General features: G+C 34.3%; 1 long non-coding RNA gene across 1 annotated transcript; it reads left to right on the forward strand.

Annotated features, from left to right (window-relative positions):
- Positions 1 to 615: 615 nt before the first annotated feature.
- Positions 616 to 2,780, forward strand: LOC148933669 (uncharacterized). The gene is made up of 2 exons (XR_016134974.1): positions 616 to 837; positions 2,330 to 2,780. It is a non-coding gene; the product is annotated as an uncharacterized LOC148933669 (long non-coding RNA).
- The last annotated feature ends 2,590 nt before the right edge of the window (positions 2,781 to 5,370 follow it).

A 5,370-nucleotide genomic window follows, 5' to 3' on the forward strand; every position in this document is an offset into this window, starting at 1 on the left:
TTTTTATTTATAATAATTATATTATTTTTGAAATAATTAAAAATGATTAATTGGTTCTAAATCAGGTAAACACCCGTTGACTGTTAATATTTAACGGATCCATCAATTTTGGATTGATTGTGGCTCGAGTTGAAATGTATAGGATGCAATAATTCAAAACGTAATGTTTGAGACAAAAATCATAAAATGGTCATATATTTAGGACCACTTTTGGCCTTAACTCTTTTATCAATTAACAAATTTTGGTTTTTAACTAACTCAATTTATTCTATTAAATCTTTAATCTAAATTTTTTACTATTGATTACTAACTTAGTTTTTGATGAGGCTCGATTCATACATGTTTTTTATAGTAAAACTGCACTGAAATCGGCAAACTAACAATCCCTTTTGAACCAGGTGTGTGTAGATTTCGCCGGAAACCGAAGATCACATCATTCCAAAGGGCGAAAGCAAAAGTTGGAAAAAGAGGAGAAAAGAGGCGGCTTTTGAACTGATCAAGTCATTATTCAACCGGAGCCAGCCAACCTTGCGCTGGAGAGAAGACTTTGAACTTCACTCTAAGATGTGAAGGGCAAAAGCGTCATTTCAGGGGGGTGGTACCCTAGGGATCAGAGCCCTACGCCTCCCTATATAAAGGAGTCTTGCACACTAAGAGAAAGGAGTTCCCCCACATTTCATTTCTTGCTGAGTAGTTTAGGGGTGTTCTCTTTAGAGTAGGTAGGATTTCTAGCTCTCTTCCAGAGTTGAAATCAAAGTTCTCTTCAATTCCTTGCCACTCCGAGAAGGGGTGAAACAATTTCCTGCTTTCCTAGCTTAGTTCCGTTTTATTTTCCATGTAATCGACTCTCTTTCCTGTTTTGTTTTAGTTTAATCTAGTTTCTGTTTTCGTTTTCTTAGTTACGTGCTTGATTTTTGGTTTAATGCTTAGATCTGTTTTCTCTTGTATGTTTTCTTTTGAGTCTTATCTTAGATTTTTCGTTTTCTGTTTGAGTCTCTGTTTTCTGATTAGATCTACGTGTTTCCTTTTCATCTTTGCATGCTTTAGCCGTAGTTCTTTTTCTTGCGTTGTTGTAGCTTAGATCGTAGGAGTAATTTTTAAGTTTTACGTGTTTTCTTTTGTTTCGTCTTCTTCAGCTTTTCAAATCTGTTGCTACTTTATTTTCTTTATGCTGGTCTGTTGAGGAAGACGATTCTGTTAAAGTTTTTTTTGCTTTTCGTACCTTTCTGTAGGGGCCTGACAACCCCATTTATTCTGTTTGTCTTTTTATAGTAATGTTGTGGCATCCCCAATCTAAAACATGCATCATTTTGCATATTGACAAATTTTTATCTTTGCATATTTATATTATTAGTTATATAACAAATAATATATATATGATATTTATATATTTATATATATTACATAAATATTAAAATGGTATAAGGTGAGCATGGAAGTATATACATTGTAGATTTTATAAATAAGTATTATTTAATAGTTGTGCTTAGTTAATATAGTTAATTAGATAACAATGATGTATAAATTAAATATAATTGTGTATATATAAGTATACGTATGTTTGTTAGTTTAATTATAAGAGTACTTATATATATAGTGATTTATAATATTAATATAGGTGGCTTCTTCTTCTTTTATTACTATACACATTTTATGTACACATGGGGTACGCCCAATTTAGGAAATTGTTTTAATTTGACAAACTTTAGCCGCCATACTATCCTACTAAAAATATATGTGATAATGCGTGGGAGTTTATGGAGAAACCATGCATGTATATTGATTAGGTGGACAAATTTAGACCCAATGACTAAGCTTTATGCGACAGCTTCATATTTGAGAAATTATAATTAAGAAAATAAGAAAAAAAGAGGGAGGAGACGGAGTGGAGACCGCATAGATTTTGATAAAAATAATAGTTACATAGTTTGAGCTTTTGTAATTAGGTATGTGTACTATATTTGGTTCACAACTTCACACACATCACGTACATATGTATATCTATATATTTTATCACTCATAATTTTGTTATTCATATGAATAGGACCGAGGGTTGTGAATTAAGAGTCCGAATAAGAGGTTGGTTAGACTTTTGTCGTAAAAGAGGTGTATAAATCACACTTTTAATTTTACATATTTTATGTGATTGATTGCTATGTGTTAAATTGGAGTGAATATTTGAATTATATGATGCGAGATCTAAATGATTATTTGTTATTTGAGGACAAATATGTTTTAAGTGTGAGCAGTTTGATAAGGCTAAGTTCGTGCATTGGTTATAGGGATAAATTCTGTGATTTTCCGGGTCTAACAAACCTTTTTGAGCCAGGTGTGTAGAGAAAATCGCCAGCCTCAGGAAGAAGACAAAAATCGCCTGGTGGAGGAAACTGACAGGAAAAATAAGTTGAACAAGGAAGAGCGCTAGACAAAAGAGCATCGAATCGAAGGGCAAAATGGGCATTACAAGAACAGTCTAGAAGTTCTATCCATTATAAAAAGGAGCACGCAATCAACATGAGATACACTTTTCCAGCTCCTAGCTTAGTTTTCTACTTTTTCTACACACTCACACACTTGGGGGAAATCTTTGGGGGGTTCTCATTTCATCGGAAGTTTGGGTGCAACACCGTCTCTACGGAGGCGAAGAAACAATTGTCTTTATTTTTCTGTCTACTTTTGGTACTCGCCGAGCCCTCGCTGTTCTAGGCTCGGCCTTGTGTTGTTGCTATCGTTGGATATTTCGTGTTTTGCTATGGATATCACTGCTTCTGTTTCGTTTATCTTATCGTGTTGTTTTGGGTTTGATTTGTTGATTATTGTTGGTTGAACTGAGTTTGGAGTTGGTTTGTAAGAAATATGTTTGTGATCGGTTGAATACACGTAGACTTGTGAGAATCGGAGGTGGAAATGATGTTTGGTTGTTGTGGATGGCTTGGATCCGGAGTGGGTGAAGCATCCTGCGGATGGATCTACTTGCTTTCGCTTGATTTTGCTGTTTAAATTATACATTCTTGTTTTACTTCGTCTAGTAGTCGTAGATCTGCTTTAGTTTGAACTGTTCTTCAATTTGTCGGTTTAAATTTCGTTTACTTTGTTTCGATCTTCGTTTTACTCTGTTTTAGCTGGTTATTTCGTGAAATATATTAGAGAAGATGATGTCGCTATTAGTTAGTCCTTTAGTTAGTTATTTTGCAGTTTTTTAGTCGTACTCTACCTTTTCAGAAAATGGTCCCCACGTCTAGTTTCTTTCCCAGGTCTAGGTTAATTTAGAAAACTGTTCGTTCGATCTACCAATTGTCTCGCTCTATTTCGGTTAATATGCATGCTTTTATGTCTCTGCCTAGATCTAGCTGTTAGAGTAGAATATTTCAATTACCAAGTCTAGGAATTAAAGCTCAACCCCAAAAGTTGCGTGGCAGCAGCCAAAAAAAATAGTCCCCGAGTCTTCGAACATGTTTACTTGCGCATTCATCTCTGTGGATTCGATCCCTACTTCCATGTACTAGTTTTCCTAACTAAAGCGGGTTGAGGGTTTTGAAGAGGGAGTTAAGGTAGTGATTGTGTGCCCAACGACATGTAGCTCAAGGTTCTCCGAGTTCCTTGACCCAATGTCTAGCGGATTCCCTGGACCGAGGGTTTTGTTCATTATTTTTTTAGAACACGCTTTCGCTAACCATCATTAGCTTCTAAGTCAGCTCTTCACCAGACTTGATGTGTCACGGAATAGTAAAAAGAACGGAGAGGCATATGCATATGACTATTAAATTGTTTATGATATTTATTATTTCTGGTGATATATTTTAGTGAAAGAATGTGTTTGATATTTGTGTGTGAAATTAAAGGGAAGGTTTATATATACTGAGTTGTGGCTCACATAAACCACTAATATTTTTCAGGATTAAGATTTCAGTAACGTTTTTGGATGACGTAGGAACTGCACGTGTTATCAGGTTCGGCAGCTGACGCGTTTTGGCAACCTTCTCCTCCTCATCATTTTTGCATGTAGATAAATGTATAATGTATAGAGGGGTGAGAGGGTCCCACTATGGTTTATAATGTTTTGAAATATGTACTTGATAAATATTGATTTTTGAAATTTTATAATATGTGTGTTTTATTTATTTGAAGTGTGGTTATTTATTTTAAAATTTTGAATTTATTTATTGTAAGTGTAGAGTCATAAGGGTTGAGGTGTGACAAATGTTTTCTGAGTTGATCAGTTAGGTAGTTTAGTTGTTAAGCTTAGTTAGTTCTTTCTTTTCCGCACCAGTAGATACTTAACCCACCCCCCAAAGTAAAGCGTGGCAGCAGCCAAGCCCCAAGCCGTATCATACAAACAATTCAAAACGCTTCATCTCTGTGGGATCGATCCTTACTTCCTCATGCTAATTAGTTAGTATTATTGGGTTAAGGTTTTTGATGTCGTATCCCCTTCAGCCTCTCATTTCTTCTCACTCGAATCGAAGCCCCTCAACTTGATCAGCCCGAGCTTTATCGGATCCACTCACTCGCAATTTTGTAGGTTAAACAGGCAGAAATAGGTTGGCTTGATCAGGTCGACTGCCCAACTTAAGCAGTTTGCGACGACACACACAGATTTCAAGAAGAAGGAGACGAGAGCGGAAAGGGCGACTGTCAGTTTTTAAAAAAATCTAGACGATACTTTCATAAAAGTATATGGTACTCCTTGTATCTCATCTCAAGTAATCAACTTTTCATGTTGAATTGTCCCAGCAAATAAAATTGAGTGAACTACAAAAATAGTCCATGGACTATGTGTTTATCTCGCAATTAAACCTTGGACTATCAAAATATCCCCAAACAACCCTGAACTAAGCGTTTATTTCAAAATTGGTCATTTTTCACTGTTTCGTGACGAAAATACCCTTTTAGGGGGTTTTGGAGGGTTTGGGCAATTTGGTCTTTTTACACTTTATATCTGATATTATTTCAGTGATGTACTAAATCTGATATTATTTCAAAATTGTCATTCTTCTTCCCTTTTATCATCCTTCACTTTGTTTCTTTAGTTTAATATTAGATTTAATTTTATAAAATTAAATTTTAAATATCAATTTTTAAATATCAATAATTTTTTTTAATTAAAACTATTAATTCATGGACACTATAAATATTAAAATTATTAATTTTTATTATTTAATATAATATTCAGTTGTGGCTCACATAAACTATGAAGGTTTCATTATTTTGGCAATCTCATACAAAAAATATAAATAAATAAGCCATAGTTAAAATTTACATATACGAGTGTCTAGAGCGATATGAAAATCTGAAAATTAGCCATGAATCCACACGAACCTAAACTATATAAAAACTTACTTTGGAATCCAAAATTTTATAATTAAATCC

Source organism: Salvia hispanica, chromosome 1 (assembly GCF_029641045.1).
Source record: "Salvia hispanica isolate PSC_SH4W2 chromosome 1, Shi_PSC_v1, whole genome shotgun sequence".
Lineage (NCBI taxonomy): Eukaryota > Viridiplantae > Streptophyta > Magnoliopsida > Lamiales > Lamiaceae > Salvia > Salvia hispanica.